Raw genomic sequence first — 21,650 nt, 5'->3', positions numbered from 1 at the left:
AAAGGCTAGCTTGCCTTTGTGGAAGGGGGAAAGAGGGCAGAAAACCTATACTTATTCCTGCACAAAGGAATTGTTCCCAATATCACAGATATACTGTATATATTCCCAAAGGTATAATTACTCTGTTACCATTATTGCTTTGTGCTACTTTGTCTTATCTCTACCTGGTGTATCCCAAACACGCACAGACTCAAAATACTTTGCTGTTATAATGAAATTCCAAGGGTATAACTTCTCTATTACTATTACTGCTTTACTTTATCTACCTAGTGTATCCCAAACATGCACAGACTCAAGATTCTTTGTTGTAATAATAAAATATAACAAGTTTATTATTCACTAACAAGACGCTTAATACAAAATATAATACTAGTACATGTAAAAGCATGAACTAAATTATCCACACATACAACACAAGAAGCACCAGTAATTAATATCTTTACAAATACACAATTAAACCCCCAATTACATACCACCCACTAAGATTATACACTCACACCAAATAAAAGCCCACCCAACACATAACACTATCTATACTCAACCATGTTGGTCACACGGTCCTACTGTCCTTGCGTGTGGCCAGCCAGAGAGGAAGAGCCAAGAGGTGCAAAGAGAAAGAGACCCTCACAGTATATGAGGATAGCTGAAATAGGGGCCTGTGACAAAGACTCATTTCCCCTATGATTGGCTGTAAACTGTAATGTCACGGGGGCATGTGTATAGCTAGGTGTTGAAGACTTCTCCCATCTGAAAGCATAAAGAAGTCATACCACATTGTCTCCATTGTTCAGCCAGTCATCCAGCACAATAATATCTTCACATATTCATATATTATTAAGTCCCATCTACAGACACATTATACTTTATAGTCGTTATACATTCATGTTGATATATTTTTCATTTACATTTGCAAATATCTAAAATTTGCCAAAACCTAGAAAAAAGTAGCAAACTTAAAACTTTGAATTTTTATACCCTTTAACTCTTTATGGACAAGGCTATTTGTGTCTTAAATACCATTTTTTTTTCAATTTTACTTTGTCCCATTCCTAAAAACATAATCTGTTTTCTTTTTTTCCATAAATGTATCTGTGTCAGGGCTTGCTTTTTTTTACAATGAGTTCTGTTTTCCCCTAACACATTTGTGGAATACATGGAGCTTATACACTAACTTTTGTTAACTCTTTCTGGTGGGAATGGGCTAAAAAATGTAATATCTTGCATTATAAATTTTATGGCATTCACAAAGCAGCATTTATACTAAGCTACATTTATTTAGCAACGTGTTACAACTACTGCACTACCAAGCGTTTATACTATTTTGTGTTTTACTATTACTTGCATAACATAATCAGTGTTTATAAAATATTTTTTTGTCTCCATATTCTGATCATTATAACTCTTTTTTCATCCATAAAGTCAAGTCAGGATTTAATTTTTTGTGGGATGATTTCATAGTTTCATTGATACATTTTGTGGTAGATATGACCTTTAATCACTTTTTATTCATGTTTACAAAGGGGAAAATTAATAAAACAGCAATTCTGACATTCTTTATAGTGAGTGGGGGATGGATTGATATTGAAGACATAGATTTAGGCTTCACTCACATTTGCTCCTGAATCCATCTTGGAGTGAGATGTGAGGGACACTCGAGTGTTATTCCATATGTAATGTGAGGTCATTTTTCTCCTAGCCTCCGTGTGGCATCCGTGTGCCATTCCTGTGACATTCGTCTGATGCTCGTGTGATATCTAGTGCTGTGTGATGTCTGTGTGACATCCCTGTGACATCCCTGTGACATACGTGTGACATCCGATTTTAACAATCTTTTACATTGGATAATACTCTATGTACTTTTTAGATTTAGCAATAACAAAGCAAGCATATAAAGTAGAGTTAGATCTATCTAGCTCTTTATAGATGATATAGATGTGAAACACCTATATAATATCCCACCACCCTGAATATTGCAAGCTTGCACCCATTAGTGTCTTTCATGTGGCACTAAAAGATGTTTAGCCTTTTATTTAGACACTAAATAATTAATTAAATGAAAATAAAAAAAAAACGACATGGCATTTCCCCTATATTTGGCAGCCAACTAAAGGTGGTGTCACACACAGCGACAACGACAATGATGTCTCTGCTACGTCACCATTTTCTGTGACGTTGCAGCAACGTCCCGTCGCTGTCGCTGTGTGTGACATCAAGCAACGAGCTGGCCCCTGCTGTGAGGTCGCCGCTCGTTGCTGAATGTCCAGCTTAATTTTTTGGTCGTTGCTCTCCCGCTGTGACGCACAGATCGCTGTGTGGGACAGCGAGAGAGCGACGAAATGAAGCAAGCAGGGAGCAGCAGCTGGCATCTGGCAGCTGCGGTAAGCTGTAACCAAGGTAAACATCGGGTAACCAAGGTGGTTACCCGATATTTACCTTCGTTACCAGCCTCCGCCGCTCTCACGCTGCCAGCGCCGGCTCCTGCTCTCTGCACATGTAGCTGCAGTACACATCGTGTAATTAACCCGATGTGTACTTTAGCTAGGAGAGCAAGGAGCCAGCGCTAAGCAGTGTGCGCGGCTCCCTGCTCTCTGCACATGTAGCTGCAGTACACATCGTGTAATTAACCCGATGTGTACTGTAGCTAGGAGAGCATGGAGCCAGCGCTCAGTGTGCGCCACTCCCTGCTCTCTGCACATGTTGCAGCACAGCGACGCGTGTCGTTATGATCGCTGCTTCGGCTGCTGTGTTTGACAGCTAAGCAGCGATCATAACAGCGACTTACAAGGTCGCTGCTACGTCACAGAAAATGGTGACGTAACAGCAACGTCGTTGTCGCTGTCGTTTAGTGTGACCCCAGCTTAAGATATCTCAGACAGCTGCAGCCTGAAGCCCACAGTTGACAACTTTAGCTTGGCTGGTAATGCAAAAAATAATGAAAAAAAGTGGGGTACCTCCCAAATTGGATCACCAGCCAAGGTGAAGCTTACAGCTAAGATATGTTATTTTCATGGGGCATGGGCCATGGTTATTGGTCCCTTCCCAGCCTAAAAGCACAGCCACAGCCTAGCAGGCCACAGCCACCTTAGAATTGGAGCCTCCATTAGATGTGCATTGGCTCATCCCATTGCCCTGGTGCAGTGACAAATTTGGTAATATATGGGGGGTTGATGTAAACTGCAAATTGACAGCTGGCATCAAGCCCTGGTGTTAATAATGGGTGGGCGTCTTTCAGACACCCCCATTACTAATCTTGTAAGTCAAAATAAATATACACAAACACTGAAAACACTTTATTTGAAATAAAAAAATAAAAAACAAAATGGGGGACATTGCTGCAAAATTAAGACAAGGACGTTGTGCATTGCTATTGGTTGTTGCACAGAAAAAACTATATGGTGCAAATAGCAAGACAATATTACTGTATGGGGCCAATTGAAGTACAAAAAAAGCAACAAAACATGTTAAAATGTAAAAAAAAAAGAAAATCAAAATAAAAAATAATCAAAAAATATTTTGAAACTTAAAATTTTGTTTTATATACAAACTAAAATAAACAAAAAAAGTACACTTTTTTGCAGCATTTGTTATGACCCAAGCTATAAAACTGTACCATAATTCATGCAACTAATTGCAATAAAAAATTAAAAAGAAAACATATGCTAAAAATGATCAAACATTTGTATACAAAAAAATATGGTGTCACTGAAAATGTCATCTTGTCCTGCAAAGAGTAAGGCTGGTCAAAGTCAAATTTTTCTTTGTGAGGCCCATGTGCCCAGTTGGGTTTTAGGTCACTGGTCTAAATGTATGGCCACAACCTAATAAGTTCCTGTAGTTAATTTGATTAAATACTTCAAAGCAGTCATTTAATTTATTTAATATATTTCTTGGATTTCCTTATTTTGTATAACTTTTATAGATGTTTCTAATAAAATAGTATTTAAATCCTATTATGTGTACATTGTAGGGTTAGTGTTAAATTTGTACACTTTGCAACATTATTTTGTAAATTGGCTGTTCTACTAAATCTAGTTTGCAATGGGGTTGAATAATTTTGTTTGCACTGTTTATATTAGAAAACCTACAAAAGTGTCACCATTTTGTCCAATATACATAGTTTTTGCTTAATATAAGATGACATGTAACTAACATACAATTAATTTGAAATTTCACAGCTTTCTTGAAGTAGGGAGCAGAGATGAGTGAACCATAAATGTTGGGGTTTATACTGAATGCTGGGTGTTCAGGGCTCGAATCTGAACACTCTATTGAAAAAAAGTCCATATCCAAGTGTCCACATTTGGGTGGCCAACCACTCGATCAAGCATCGGGTACTTGGGTATGCTCAGTGCTCAGCCCAATGGGAGCACCTTGCAGTCTCTAAATGACTCTCACTGAGGAAAAAAGCAGCGTATTTACTGTGTATCCAATATAAAAAAATGCTCTGTTTATGGCTGGCTGGGCGAGAAGCCGAACTGTTCAATCATTGACTTACATTATACTCGTTATTGAGTCAAGCCCATTAGTTCGGGTCCCCATTTATTTATATGAAGCTTGGGGTACGGGTATAAGTTCAGGTCAAGTCTGGGTCCCTAAACAAAGTTTTAACTAAAGTCTGGTTTAATTTGGCCAACCCGAACATACATGGGTTCGCTCATCAGTATTAGGGAGGGAGGGGAAAGATAAAGGGAGGAACAGAGATAAGTGGAAGAAGAGAAGAGGGGGGTAAGTAGACTATTATAAGCAATGAGTTATAAATACAATAGAAGCTACTACAATACAATATAATAGTATCCAAAGATTTTTATATGAGTTGCGAAATTGGGATTACATTATTCAGTCGTTTTGATGTATCTTTAATAGAAAGGTTATTGAGTTTGGGTTATTCTTTCATGTTGAGAATTCTTTGCACAATAGATGCCTTTTATATGTATATGAAGAAAATGAGTTATTCCATACTGCAAATATATATTAATATGTATTGATGTGTATATATAATAATAATAATTAATAATTTTATTCATTTATATAGCGCTATTAATTCCATAGCACTTTACATACATTGGCAACACTGTCCCCATTGGGGCTCACAATCTAGAGTCCCTATCTGTATGTCTTTGGAATGTGGGAGGAAACCGGAGTACCCGGAGGAAACCCACGCAAACACGGGGAGAACATACAAACTCCTTGCAGATGGTGTCCTTGGTGGGATTTGAACCCAGGACCCCAGCGCTGCAAGACTGCAGTGCTAGCCACTGAGCCACCGTGCCGCCCGTATATATAATATATATTAATATGTATATGATTTGATATTTTACCAATGACATTCGTTATTGTGGGGATTTTTGATTGTCCCCAATGGGAAGCTAAAAGGATATTTGTTACTAATAGGATGTGACTAATGATGTGGCTTTTGTGGCATTGCTTCGGCTTTTAGTAAGAATAAGGCTAAAGATAATCATATTTGTAGCTTTGTTACCTTGTGTATCAATTATGTTACTTCTTAGTTTCTCCAGCATACTGGAAATTGAAATGTGAAGATTTTCTTTTTGTACAAAATACCACATAAATATTAATTTAATGTGGGTCTCCTGTAAAGATGCTCATTTAGAATGTTTTTAAGGAAAATTTCCATTTCTCCATAAGTATGTTTTTCCCATTTTTAAGTTGCTTTCTTTAGTTTAGTAGTATCCTACAAAATAACATAGGTTGAAAAAAGACCTAGGTCCATCTAGTTCAACCTTCCTCCACCAATTATACATTTTGCCATTAAATCATTTATAACCGACAATGTTGTATGTACTGAGGAAATCATCCAGCCCTTTTTTAAAAGTTGTTCTAGTGTCTGCCATTACTACCTCTTGTGGTAGGGCATTCCACAGTCTGACTGCTCTAACTGTAAAGAACCCTTTCCTATTTAGCTGCCGGAATCACCTTTTTTCCACTTGCAACGAGAGCTCCCTGGTCCTTAGCAATGTCTAAGAGTATATTGTTCTGGTTTAAATTTGGTTTTATTTATTAGGTTGTTGAATAAGTTTACTAATTTCAGGGTAAAAATTTGTAGTTTTTATTTACATAGTTACGTATATATAAGTATGGGTATAGGTCACTATCTGAGAAGTTGTATCTAAAGTAAGATAATGTAACAAACATTTGGATATTATCATTATTATCATCGATATGTTTAAAAAGCCTTTTATAGTGCATTGTTTCAAAGGGTTTTTGTTTCTGTGGGTTGTGAGTGGGTTGTTTTTAATAATATTTTCCATCAGTTGTTGCTGCTTCTAAGGTTGGGTTTTTCAGGGAGATTTGGATTTGGATTTTGGAGGTGGGCTATTAGCATTAAACCTTTAATGACAAAACCAATTTTGTCCCTAATGACCAGACCAAGTGTTTGAAATCAGACCACTGTCACTGTATGAGGCAATAACTCTGGAACGCTTCAACGGATCCTGGTGATTCTGAGATTGTTTTTTTTTTTTACATATTGTACTTCATGATAATGGTATATTTAGGACAATAGTTTTTGCTTTTATTTGTGAAAAAAATTGGAAATTTGCCGAAAATTTGAAGGAAAGCTATGAGAATTTAGTCTATTCTCAAGAAACGTAACTGTAAGGGGTATTTTGCACACTACGACATCGCAGGGGCGATGTCGGTGGGATCAAATCGAAAGTGACGCATATCGTAGTGTGTAAATCCTTTTTGATATGATTAACGAGCGCAAAAGCGTCGAAATCGTATCATCAGTGTAGCGAACTGTCATTTCCATAATTTCGGAAGGACCGATGTTACGATGTTGTTCCTCGTTCCTGCGGCAGCACACATCCCTGTAAGTGTGTAAGTTATTGTCATCAATGTTCTCTCACTCTCTCTCTCTCCTATAGAGCATAACCATTTATTGTTAGTGAGGTTCTCTCTCTCCTCTCCACTTTATGTATTTTAAGTGCAATTACAATCTTTCCAGGATTGAAATTTGTACAATTTTATTTGATGTAAATCAAATTTTGGGGAAAATTTTGGCAAAGTTTTCATATTCAAATGTCAAACGATTTGCTCATCTATATAGAGTGAACTATTACAGACAATATAAAATGATGAGCACTGGTAAAGAAATGATCATTTTAGGATTTTAATTTTATGGATACGAGGTCAAAGTGCCCAGTTCATCATTACAGATAGTTGAAAGAAAGGATTAAATCTGAATATGGTCCACAACTGGAAACATTGAAATAATAGTTTGTGAATAATAATATGAAGGTTCAAGCAATGGTGGGTGCTAGATCTGCAGAGTCTGTGTTACTATTAATAATTAATTTTGTGATATACTGCCATAAGAGCGCTATAATAAAACCTTTTTTATTCTCACTGCAAACAGGATACCAGTTAAGCTCTATTCTATCCTAATTTTCTGATTGCATTAGAGAGCTAAAAAGGAGTTCGGCTAAAAAAGGAAAAATAAATTTGAGAAAAGAACTTTACTCGATATTTGCAAAAATCGGCATTTGGCAAAGTATGGATTTTTTATAAATTGTTGCAATGCAGAATTAGCAATTTGGCAGCTGTTAGCCGCCATTTTCAAAACCAAGAAAAAAAATATTAGAAAAAACCCCAAAAACCTTAGACTGACCTCTCCGGTTCAACTGTTACTCACCACCACCCTTTCAGTCCTTATCTCATTGCATTGTGGCATATGACATCCCGGCATGTGCCATGACTTTTGCTGGTGCATGCCAAATCCCACCTGGGCCTGGGACACCAACAAGCCTCTGCCTGACCAAGGCCCTGGGGATTTCACCACCTTCGCTGCAATTCTGAAGATTTTATGCAGACAAGCAAGTGTCAGTGAGTAGTGGAAAGACCAGAAAGTTGAGCAGGGAAGTGAGTATAAAAATATTTTATTTTTGATATAGTATGGCTTATAAATTTTAGGTTTTAAAAAGGTACCAGAGCATAATAAGAGACTTTAAATTTGGAGAAAATAAGTTCTCAGAGAATCAAATTTCCTCAAGAAAAACTTTGCGAACAGGAACATTTTGGCTGCCCAGCTCACCTCTAAATTCAATACATAACTAAATAAGAGACTCTTTGTGCTATGCCGTGTCTTTTCCATTATAGGTTGTGAAATATTGATATTTGTGTTATGTTAATTCACTGTAATTTAGATTTTAGGGCAAAATTTGCAAAACTAACAAATTTCAAAAAATGTCCTCATTTCTAACAGTCATAACACGCACACGCACACACACACACACACGGTTAATTTATAATTTTTATTATATAGAGTTTACGAAGACATCATTTTTAAACATTTTATTTTAAGATCGTAGAAGGCTTAAAGGTTTAGCAGATTTTTTTCTCCTAGAGAATAGATAACAAACCTTTTTTTTCACAGAATAAAACAAAAAAAGAGGAAGACAACAGGGTGCCAAATCTAAGTGTAGATGAATGTAAACACAGATTGCAATGATCGCACTAATTTTACACACACCGTGCAGATTTCTTCTGTTTTCGCTTGTGCCATCCATGTAGTGGATCAACTCGTTTATTAATCCTCCAGTATGCAGCACAAATCCTCAGGAAAAACAATGGGAGTCCTGAAAAGGTGCTCCCACGTGGGTAATGGAGTAAATTAAAAAAAATCCCTTTCGGCGCTTCCGGAGGATAAATGGGATATCAGTGCAAGTTTGCAAAAACTTCAAGAACAAAGGTTTATTATTAGCCCAATTTATGTTTATCAGCTCACCATGCACAAGCTCACTCCTGGCCTCTCCCTGGAGCACGGACAGGCACTGCCGCAGCCTGATATTGCAAATAGAAGAAAGATGGAACATCCAGCTCTTCAGGCGAGGAAAGCCATGGTCTTTATTTTAGCATGCAGACAACGGATAACATGACCAGCACAGCACTACGCGTTTCAGGTGAAACAATCACCCTTAATCATGTTTAAGGGTGATTGTTTCATCTGAAGAGCTGGATGTTCCTTCTTTCGTTTATTATTAGGTTCGATAAAAAATGGACAATTATGAACAATACATTTCAGCTAACAAAAGCCTTTATCGGGTATAGTCTACCTGATGAACAGTTTTGTTAGCTGAAACGCGTTGTCCGTTTTTTATCGAACCTAATAATAAACCTTTGTTCTTGAAGTTTTTGCAAACTTGTACTGATATCCCATTTATCCTCCGGAAACGCCGAAAGGAATTTTATTTATTTACTCCAAACCTATTTTCTTGAAGGACCTATTCACTTTTAAAGGGAACCTGTCACCAGTTTTTTAGTGTTTGAGCTAATCCCACCATCTTTCTTAGCGACTATGCTGCATTCTAAAAAGTGGAATATTATGCATATTCCCAAAAAAAACCTTTTGAAAATCTCCCACACTGTATGCAGATGTGACAGTCGAGTCCGATGGGTGTCATTGTAGTGGCTCCTTTCCTGCGTCTCCCCTCGTAATCGCCATCCTCCTGATGTGATCTATGTGGATGACACGTACTGCATCAACCACATAGCAAGACATAATTTTACACCTGCACAGGAAGATTGTGTTCATATGGGTGCACTTTGCTTTTCCCTGGAATTCCAAAGGGACTCTGTCTACTTCATTAAAGTAAATTATTTTGTCTTGGGTATCAACTGAGCCACAATTTCTGTGGGTTTAAATGAAAATTTTCATGTAAATAGTGTAAATCAAAGGATACATGTGAACTTAGATTGTTCTGCTTTTTTGTGAGGAAGAATGAACAAACAGTTATAAGTTCAGGACATTTTTTTATTTTTCTACCTCATTCACTGTGCAGTAAAAGTGATCACAAAAATGTTTTCAGGTCACAATAATTACAGTGATGCTTGAATGATATATATTTTTTTTATATTATGCTTTACATGTATTCTGAGATTTAGCACTTAGCAATTGATTCGTTTAGTCATGGATCGGCATTGATCTGACACCCCTATTACTAACCTGGCAGGTGATGAGTTAAAACACACACACACACACACACACACACACACACACACTGTCACACAGTGTTTTGCTCTAAATTTGCCAAGTGTAATGGTGGCATCAGACACTGTTCAGACCACAGACTCTTACACTCCTCACTTTACTTTCTCTGGTGCTTCTGAGTTGAACAGGTAGGCTCTGGTGTCGACAAGCTGTGTTCTCATTAGTGACTGGACTAGAAGAAGTTAATTTCTGCTAACCTGCTGGTTACCTTTTTGATCCCATGTTGCTTTAGACCTATTGCAGGTACTCCTCCACTTTTTAAGATAGAGGAATTTATCTTCCTGTTCCACCTATAGCGTTCTGCTAAACCGGCTCGTGTGTTGTTGTTTTCCAGTCTGGTGATTTACTGCATGTTGCTTGGTGTGTTGTGGAAATCCTCCCAAAATCTGGTTATTTGTTCCCTTGTTTAGTTTTCATCCTTGTCTATTGTTGTCTGATTACTCTGTGTGAGCATGCTGTGTGACAGACTTTTGGTTTCCCCTGTTTATCTATCACTGTTGGAGTTTACACACTCCTGTTCCAGCCCTCTATCCATGGCATAGGGACGGAGGGGTACTAGATCAGTGCTGGTCAGGAGCAGGAGAAGGAAGGTGGCCCAGATATTGTCACCATCAGACATATCTCTGAAATCAGGGACAGCTATGGCCCCCTAGCGCGAGAGCCAGTTTAGGAGCCTCGCTCCCCTTTTATCTCCTGGCATCCAGTGACACACGCACAAAGAAAAAAAATACTTTATTTGAATGGTATGAATTGTGGATGGGATTGATAGTAAAGTGTCAGTCTTTGCTGATGACACCAAACTATGTAGGATATTGAAAACTGACCTTGATAGTATAATATTACAAAACGATCTGGATAAGATGCCAAATCCCATCTGGGCCTGGGACGCCAGTAAGCCTCTGCCTGACCAAGGCCCTGGGGATTTCACCACCTTCGCTGCAATTCTGAAGATTTTATGCAGACAAGCAAGTGTCAGTGAGTAGTGGAAAGGCCAGAAAGTTGAGCAGGGAAGTGAGTATAAAAATGTTTTATTTTTGATATAGTATGGCTTATAAATTTTAGGTTTTAAAAAGGTACCAGAGCATAATAAGAGACTTTAAATTTGGAGAAAATAAGTTCTCAGAGAATCAAATTTCCTGAAGAAAAACTTTGCGAACAGGAACATTTTGGCTGCCCAGCTCACCTCTAAATTCAATACATAACTAAATAAGAGACTCTTTGTGCTATGCAGTGTCTTTTCCATTATAGGTTGTGAAATATTGATATTTGTGGTATGTTAATAATTCACTATAATTTAGATTTTAGGGGAAAATTTGCAAAACTAACAAATTTCAAAAATGTCCTCATTTCTAACAGATAGTCATAACACGCACACGCACACACACACACACACACACACGGTTAATTTATAATTTTTATTATATAGAGTTTACGAAGACATCATTTTTAAACATTTTATTTTAAGATCGTAGAAGGCTTAAGGTTTAGCAGATTTTTTATTCCTAGAGAATAGATAACAAACCTTTTTTTTCACAGAATAATAGAAAAGAAAAAAAGAGGAAGACAACAGGGTGCCAAATCTAAGTGTAGATGTATGTAAACACAGATTGCAATGATCGCACTAATTTTACACACACCGTGCAGATTTCTTCTGTTTTCGCTTGTGTCATCCATGTAGTGGATCAACTCTTTTATTAATCCTCCAGTATGCAGCACGAATACTCAGGAAAAACAATGGGAGTCCTGAAAAGGTGCTCCCACGTGGGTAATGGAGTAAATTAAAAAAAATCCCTTTCGGCGCTTCCGGAGGATAAATGGGATATCAGTGCAAGTTTGCAAAAACTTCAAGAACAAAGGTTTATTATTAGCCCAATTTATGTTTATCAGCTCACCATGCACAAGCTCACTCCTGGCCTCTCCCTGGAGCACGGACAGGCACTGCCGCAGCCTGATATTGCAAATAGAAGAAAGATGGAACATCCAGCTCTTCAGGCGAGGAAAGCCATGGTCTTTATTTTAGCATGCAGACAACGGATAACATGACCAGCACAGCACTACGCGTTTCAGGTGAAACAATCACCCTTAATCATGTTTAAGGGTGATTGTTTCATCTGAAGAGCTGGATGTTCCTTCTTTCGTTTATCATTAGGTTCGATAAAAAATGGACAATTATGAACAATACATTTCAGCTAACAAAAGCCTTTATCGGGTATAGTCTACCTGATGAACAGTTTTGTTAGCTGAAACGCGTTGTCCGTTTTTTATCGAACCTAATAATAAACCTTTGTTCTTGAAGTTTTTGCAAACTTGTACTGATATCCCATTTATCCTCCGGAAACGCCGAAAGGAATTTTATTTATTTACTCCAAACCTATTTTCTTGAAGGACCTATTCACTTTTAAAGGGAACCTGTCACCAGATTTTTAGTGTTTGAGCTAATCCCACCATCTTTCTTAGCGACTATGCTGCATTCTAAAAAGTGGAATATTACGCATATTCCCAAAAAAAACCTTTTGAAAATCTCTCACACTGTATGCAGATGTGACAGTCGAGTCCGATGGGTGTCATTGTAGTGGCTCCTTTCCTGCGTCTCCCCTCGTAATCGCCATCCTCCTGATGTGATCTATGTGGATGACACGTACTGCATCAACCACATAGCAAAACATAATTTTACACCTGCACAGGAAGATTGTGTTCATATGGGTGCACTTTGCTTTTCCCTGGAATTCCAAAGGGACTCTGTCTACTTCATTAAAGTAAATTATTTTGTCTTGGGTATCAACTGAGCCACAATTTCTGTGGGTTTAAATGAAAATTTTCATGTAAATAGTGTAAATCAAAGGATACATGTGAACTTAGATTGTTCTGCTTTTTTGTGAGGAAGAATGAACAAACAGTTATAAGTTCAGGACATTTTTTTATTTTTCTACCTCATTCACTGTGCAGTAAAAGTGATCACAAAAATGTTTTCAGGTCACAATAATTACAGTGATGCTTGAATGATATATATTTTTTTTATATTATGCTTTACATGTATTCTGAGATTTAGCACTTAGCAATTGATTCGTTTAGTAATGGATCGGCATTGATCTGACACCCCTATTACTAACCTGGCAGGTGATGAGTTAAAACACACACACACACACACACACACACACACACACACTGTCACACAGTGTTTTGCTCTAAATTTGCCAAGTGTAATGGTGGCATCAGACACTGTTCAGACCACAGACTCTTACACTCCTCACTTTACTTTCTCTGGTGCTTCTGAGTTGAACAGGTAGGCTCTGGTGTCGACAAGCTGTGTGCTCATTAGTGACTGGACTAGAAGAAGTTAATTTCTGCTAACCTGCTGGTTACCTTTTTGATCCCATGTTGCTTTAGACCTATTGCAGGTACTCCTCCACTTTTTAAGATAGAGGAATTTATCTTCCTGTTCCACCTATAGCGTTCTGCTAAACCGGCTCGTGTGTTGTTGTTTTCCAGTCTGGTGATTTACTGCATGTTGCTTGGTGTGTTGTGGAAATCCTCCCAAAATCTGGTTATTTGTTCCCTTGTTTAGTTTTCATCCTTGTCTATTGTTGTCTGATTACTCTGTGTGAGCATGCTGTGTGACAGACTTTTGGTTTCCCCTGTTTATCTATCACTGTTGGAGTTTACACACTCCTGTTCCAGCCCTCTATCCATGGCATAGGGACGGAGGGGTACTAGATCAGTGCTGGTCAGGAGCAGGAGAAGGAAGGTGGCCCAGATATTGTCACCATCAGACATATCTCTGAAATCAGGGACAGCTATGGCCCCCTAGCCCGAGAGCCAGTTTAGGAGCCTCGCTCCCCTTTTATCTCCTGGCATCCAGTGACACATGCACAAAGAAAAAAAATACTTTATTTGAATGGTATGAATTGTGGATGGGATTGATAGTAAAGTGTCAGTCTTTGCTGATGACACCAAACTATGTAGGATATTGAAAACTGACCTTGATAGTATAATATTACAAAACGATCTGGATAAGATGCCAAATCCCATCTGGGCCTGGGACGCCAGTAAGCCTCTGCCTGACCAAGGCCCTGGGGATTTCACCACCTTCGCTGCAATTCTGAAGATTTTATGCAGACAAGCAAGTGTCAGTGAGTAGTGGAAAGGCCAGAAAGTTGAGCAGGGAAGTGAGTATAAAAATGTTTTATTTTTGATATAGTATGGCTTATAAATTTTAGGTTTTAAAAAGGTACCAGAGCATAATAAGAAAGGAAGAAATTCCAGCAACTTCAGGAGAAAGTAGAATTTTCTTAAAAAACAGTTTCTTTATTGGTAATAAAAATATTAATATTCCATCCAAGCAAGACAAAAATAGAGAGGCAAGACAGAGGAGCTGTTTCCTACGCGTTTCAACCTGAATAGGTCTTAATCATGGAATGCGCAGAGGAAATCTCTAAGACAATATTTAAAGTCTGTGCACAACAAGAACAGGTTGAATTAATTGGATTTGTTACCACCCAGCCCATTTAGTGTGGAGAGCACAGAGAAGAGAAAAAAAAAAAAAGTGAAAGAATAGAAACTGAGACACTGCACCAAAAAGTCAGCACAACAACAGAAAATAAAGGAAAAAACACCAAAAAATATATATACATAAACTGATTAAAAACAGAAGCAACCAGAGAGATCACATGATAAGAAATATATATATGCCCGGTATAATCTGTAGTGAAGGGGCTCTTTAGAGACAAGAAAGATTTTTTTCTCCTGACAGGGACAAAAGAAGGACGGGAAAAAAAAAACAAAAAAAAAAAACACATTTATTAATGTCCAAATTGCTATATAGTGAAAATTTCAATTCAAATGCTAAAGGAATAACCTTAAACCATCAAATATCCAATAATTACTACAGTATAATATGATATAGTTATTGGTACTGAAAAGGTATGTCCTATAAAGAACAAATAATTCTGGAATTCAAGTATACTGCATAACAAGATCTCTCCTCATATTCAGACCATGCGGCATTCTCGTGCCCAATTTGAAGATCCAGAAAGATTCTCTATTAAGAATCTTTCTTCTAAGATCCCCACCCCTTTTAGGTCTGGAAACTTTTTCAATGCCTGTGAAAACAAGATTGTCCAGACATCTATTGTGAACAGAGGCAAAGTGTCTGGAAACAGCAGACACATTCACCGCAGATGTATTTAATGTGTCTGACATGTGTCTGCGTATTCTTTGTTTGAGGGGACAACTCGTGCAGCCAACATATTGAACGTGACAGGAAATACACTCAATCAAATAAACCACATTTGGGGTATTGCAGTTTATAAAGCTGTTAATGTTATAAGAAAGTCCTGTATAATTAGATGTAAATGATTTGCATTTTTTTGCATGTTTGCACGAGATGCAAAAATTGTGCCTACAGCCAAAAAAACCTGTGCAGGATAACCAATTTTTAGAGATGGCATTGTCCTTGCTGCTTACAACCAAACTGGGGGATAGAATATTGGCAAGATTAGGGGCTCTTCTGGCCACAAAATTAATTTTATTTTTAGTGAAAATCCGATTTAATAAATCATCACTAAGTAAAATAGGCAGATGTTTTTGTACTATTTTTACTATATCATGGAATTGGGGAGAAAAATTCGTTGTAAACGTCACACCATTATTCCTACTAAAATTGTTCTTATTTTTGTTGTTATCTCTAAATAAATCCGATCTATCTATTTCATTAACTATAATTTTTGCCCGATCTAGACACCATTTCGGGTAGCCCCTGTGTTTGAGCTTGGTAACAGCACAGTCCATTTCCACTTGTAGAGCCTCTGGACAGGAACAGTTGCGCTTTAACCTGATAAGTTCACCAAGCGGAATATTTTTAATGACATGCGGAGAATGACATGAACTGGCCATTAAAATGGAGTTGGAGTCCGTGTCCTTATGGTAAGGAAGGATCTCCACTACACTGCCCTTCCCTATCAAAGTGACATCTAGATAATTAATGCTGATGGAATTTGTTTGAAATGTGAATTTAAGATTAAAAGAATTTTGGTTGAGATGGTTAATGAAAGAATGTGCAGTGACCTCATCCCCTCTCCATATAATTAATACATCATCTATGTAACGTGTGTAAAAAACTATATGATCTGAAAATTCATTATCTTCATTGAAAATGTAAAATTCCTCAAAAATGGCTACAACAATATTAGCAAGGGAGGGAGAGAATTTCCCTCCCATGCTAACGCCACATTTCTGCAGAAAAAACTTTTCATCAAAAGAAAAATAATTGTGCGTTAATAAAAAGTTGATTGCAGTAATGATGAAATTTTGTATGTGAATGGGATATGAACTGTGTTTTCTGAGAAACAACTGCAAACAATCAGAAGCTACATGATGTGGAATGGAAGGATAAAGACTGACAATATCACATGTCAGCCACATGTAGTTGCCCTGCCAGGATATAGAATTCAAATTATTGATAAGGGATTTAGTGTCTCTGAGAAAACCTGGCAATTCTCTAACTAAAGGCTGCAAAAAATGATCCAACCAAGCACCAAGTTTTTCACCAAGGGAACCAATGCCGGATATAATGGGCCTAAATGGAGGGGGAAAAACACCTTTATGTAGTTTAGGGAGGGCATGGTACACAGGAATCACAGGATGATCCACTGTAAGATAATCAAAAATTTTTTGTGTAAAAATGCCCCCCTCCAAACCAGCCTGAAGCATTTTATCCATCTTTACCTTGAAGAAATTAGTTGGGTCCCCTTGTAAATGTAAATACGTATGATCATCAGACAAAATGGCATGGTTCATTTTGAAATACAAAAGAGCATCCAAAACAACAACCCCTCCCCCCTTATCGGCTTCCCTGATAATTAAACCAGTGTTAGATTGTAGATCTTGTAAATATTTCTTATCATGTGATCTCTCTGGTTGCTTCTGTTTTTAATCAGTTTATGTATATATATTTTTTGGTGTTTTTTCCTTTATTTTCTGTTGTTGTGCTGACTTTTTGGTGCAGTGTCTCAGTTTCTATTCTTTCACTTTTTTTTTTTTTCTCTTCTCTGTGCTCTCCACACTAAATGGGCTGGGTGGTAACAAATCCAATTAATTCAACCTGTTCTTGTTGTGCACAGACTTTAAATATTGTCTTAGAGATTTCCTCTGCGCATTCCATGATTAAGACCTATTCAGGTTGAAACGCGTAGGAAACAGCTCCTCTGTCTTGCCTCTCTATTTTTGTCTTGCTTGGATGGAATATTAATATTTTTATTACCAATAAAGAAACTGTTTTTTAAGAAAATTCTACTTTCTCCTGAAGTTGCTGGAATTTCTTCCTTTCTTCATGTGTTCCCACCCAGGTCAGGGTGTTTCCGTGCACCGGAGGTAAGATTTGGGAGTGAAGAGGGGAGAGCTGAAGTTTCTTCGTTTTTGATATTGCCTTTGACCTTTTCGTGCTCCCCCTATTAACGTTACCTCTAACTGTTTTGGTTATTTAACCTGCTCATTTTCCACTCCTTATGGATCTACCTTTGCACAGGAGAACTAAATTCAATTCCATTTTTAATCCTCGCAATGGCACTACTTCTACAGAGGCTACTGTTAAAGATAATGAGGAGCTTTTTCAGCTACACAGACTTTTGGAAAAACACAAATCCAGAGAAGCCAGGTTATGGTGGGATTCCACATCATTACGCTCATATGTAGACAAGAATATGATACCTCGTGGCCTAAGGATCATTAAGTCTCCGACGTTTGCTACATTCTCTGAAAATTTTCTATCAGATTGAAATACCATTCTTTCTAAATGTTCCATCCAGTTAATGGAGCTTATTATTAAGCATGAGGAACAGGAATTAGAAGCGGTTAAAAAATCTATTTTGGAAACAGAGACTTTGTTGGACAAATTCAAGGACATTTCTGATTTTACCACACTTAATGACAACTTGGACAAACATCTGAATATTTTGGATGATAAAATCGCAGAAAGGAAAAAACGTAAATTTGACAGAGACACCATGGACTACCAGACTGACAAAATTTATACCTGGAGGAATCAACAGCACGAAAGTTCGATTTTAAGATCGCAATATAAAAATAAGAGGTTTTTTCAAAAAAACTACAACAGGAAAGTCAGTTTTGGTGACACCAGTATTTCCTCAGCTACTACGAGTTATTCAGTGGACATTTCTTCTGATTCTTCTTCGGAGGGAGTTATAACATCCGCTACATCTGATAAAAGGTTCAAAAACAAGAAAAAACATTCTTCAAAAAACGCACCAGGAGAGGAGGTCGCAAACATCGGAAATACCAGATATCCGGACCGCAGGAAGCGGAGATATTAACCTGTCCAGTTTGGAACCTCTCAGCCCAGATTCTCTCACAGCACCATTTATCAGTATTATCTAAAGGACTTAGTTTCTGTCCCACGAATAAATTCAATCTCTTTAATACGCTGCTGGACATTAACAAGTTGGCAAGAAATCTGACTTTGAAGTGCCATTTCACCGATAATGAAGATCCACAGGATGATTCCAGTCTTAATCTGGGTTCTGATATGTTTGATTCTAATGTGATTCCCAGGTTTTGTGAGTTGAAAAAACTTTCTGATTTGAGGCAGCTTGAATCAGAATCCAGAAATTATGATTTTCTTCCTGACAGGTTTATCACAAGCAATCCTTCTTTTTATCCTGTTCAGTCCAGACCATCTGTGTTAGATATTTTTCAGGAACACATTGAAGAGGATTTGGTTGCTCTTGATAGAATCACAGGTGTCAGAAACAACAATCTCAACCCCCAAGAGGTTTTGGCTTTACAAGATCTACAATCTAACACTGGTTTAATTATCAGGGAAGCCGATAAGGGGGGAGGGGTTGTTGTTTTGGATGCTCTTTTGTATTTCAAAATGAACCATGCCATTTTGTCTGATGATCATACGTATTTACATTTACAAGGGGACCCAACTAATTTCTTCAAGGTAAAGATGGATAAAATGCTTCAGGCTGGTTTGGAGGGGGGCATTTTTACACAAAAAATTTTTGATTATCTTACAGTGGATCATCCTGTGATTCCTGTGTACCATGCCCTCCCTAAACTACATAAAGGTGTTTTTCCCCCTCCATTTAGGCCCATTATATCCGGCATTGGTTCCCTTGGTGAAAAACTTGGTGCTTGGTTGGATCATTTTTTGCAGCCTTTAGTTAGAGAATTGCCAGGTTTTCTCAGAGACACTAAATCCCTTATCAATAATTTGAATTCTATATCCTGGCAGGGCAACTACATGTGGCTGACATGTGATATTGTCAGTCTTTATCCTTCCATTCCACATCATGTAGCTTCTGATTGTTTGCAGTTGTTTCTCAGAAAACACAGTTCATATCCCATTCACATACAAAATTTCATCATTACTGCAATCAACTTTTTATTAACGCACAATTATTTTTCTTTTGATGAAAAGTTTTTTCTGCAGAAATGTGGCGTTAGCATGGGAGGGAAATTCTCTCCCTCCCTTGCTAATATTGTTGTAGCCATTTTTGAGGAATTTTACATTTTCAATGAAGATAATGAATTTTCAGATCATATAGTTTTTTACACACGTTACATAGATGATGTATTAATTATATGGAGAGGGGATGAGGTCACTGCACATTCTTTCATTAACCATCTCAACCAAAATTCTTTTAATCTTAAATTCACATTTCAAACAAATTCCATCAGCATTAATTATCTAGATGTCACTTTGATAGGGAAGGGCAGTGTAGTGGAGATCCTTCCTTACCATAAGGACACGGACTCCAACTCCATTTTAATGGCCAGTTCATGTCATTCTCCGCATGTCATTAAAAATATTCCGCTTGGTGAACTTATCAGGTTAAAGCGCAACTGTTCCTGTCCAGAGGCTCTACAAGTGGAAATGGACTGTGCTGTTACCAAGCTCAAACACAGGGGCTACCCGAAATGGTGTCTAGATCGGGCAAAAATTATAGTTAATGAAATAGATAGATCGGATTTATTTAGAGATAACAACAAAAATAAGAACAATTTTAGTAGGAATAATGGTGTGACGTTTACAACGAATTTTTCTCCCCAATTCCATGATATAGTAAAAATAGTACAAAAACATCTGCCTATTTTACTTAGTGATGATTTATTAAATCGGATTTTCACTAAAAATAAAATTAATTTTGTGGCCAGAAGAGCCCCTAATCTTGCCAATATTCTATCCCCCAGTTTGGTTGTAAGCAGCAAGGACAATGCCATCTCTAAAAATTGGTTATCCTGCACAGGTTTTTTTGGCTGTAGGCACAATTTTTGCATCTCGTGCAAACATGCAAAAAAATGCAAATCATTTACATCTAATTATACAGGACTTTCTTATAACATTAACAGCTTTATAAACTGCAATACCCCAAATGTGGTTTATTTGATTGAGTGTATTTCCTGTCACGTTCAATATGTTGGCTGCACGAGTTGTCCCCTCAAACAAAGAATACGCAGACACATGTCAGACACATTAAATACATCTGCGGTGAATGTGTCTGCTGTTTCCAGACACTTTGCCTCTGTTCACAATAGATGTCTGGACAATCTTGTTTTCACAGGCATTGAAAAAGTTTCCAGACCTAAAAGGGGTGGGGATCTTAGAAGAAAGATTCTTAATAGAGAATCTTTCTGGATCTTCAAATTGGGCACGAGAATGCCGCATGGTCTGAATATGAGGAGAGACCTTGTTATGCAGTATACTTGAATTCCAGAATTATTTGTTCTTTATAGGACATACCTTTTCAGTACCAATAACTATATCATATTATACTGTAGTAATTATTGGATATTTGATGGTTTAAGGTTATTCCTTTAGCATTTGAATTGAAATTTTCACTATATAGCAATTTGGACATTAATAAATGTGTTTTTTTTTTTTTTTTGTTTTTTTTTTTTTTTTTTCCCGTCCTTCTTTTGTCCCTGTCAGGAGAAAAAAATCTTTCTTGTCTCTAAAGAGCCCCTTCACTACAGATTATACCGGGCATATATATATATTTCTTATCATGTGATCTCTCTGGTTGCTTCTGTTTTTAATCAGTTTATGTATATATATTTTTTGGTGTTTTTTCCTTTATTTTCTGTTGTTGTGCTGACTTTTTGGTGCAGTGTCTCAGTTTCTATTCTTTCACTTTTTTTTTTTTCTCTTCTCTGTGCTCTCCACACTAAATGGGCTGGGTGGTAACAAATCCAATTAATTCAACCTGTTCTTGTTGTGCACAGACTTTAAATATTGTCTTAGAGATTTCCTCTGCGCATTCCATGATTAAGACCTATTCAGGTTGAAACGCGTAGGAAACAGCTCCTCTGTCTTGCCTCTCTATTTTTGTCTTGCTTGGATGGAATATTAATATTTTTATTACCAATAAAGAAACTGTTTTTTAAGAAAATTCTACTTTCTCCTGAAGTTGCTGGAATTTCTTCCTTTCTTCATGTGTTCCCACCCAGGTCAGGGTGTTTCCGTGCACCGGAGGTAAGATTTGGGAGTGAAGAGGGGAGAGCTGAAGTTTCTTCGTTTTTGATAGAGCATAATAAGAGACTTTAAATTTAAAGAAAATAAGTTCTCAGAGAATCAAATTTCCTGAAGAAAAACTTTGCGAACAGGAACATTTTGGCTGCC

The sequence above is a fragment of the Anomaloglossus baeobatrachus genome, chromosome 2, assembly GCF_048569485.1.
Source record: "Anomaloglossus baeobatrachus isolate aAnoBae1 chromosome 2, aAnoBae1.hap1, whole genome shotgun sequence".
Classification (NCBI taxonomy): Eukaryota; Metazoa; Chordata; class Amphibia; order Anura; family Aromobatidae; genus Anomaloglossus; species Anomaloglossus baeobatrachus.
This window is presented reverse-complemented; position numbering follows the sequence as displayed.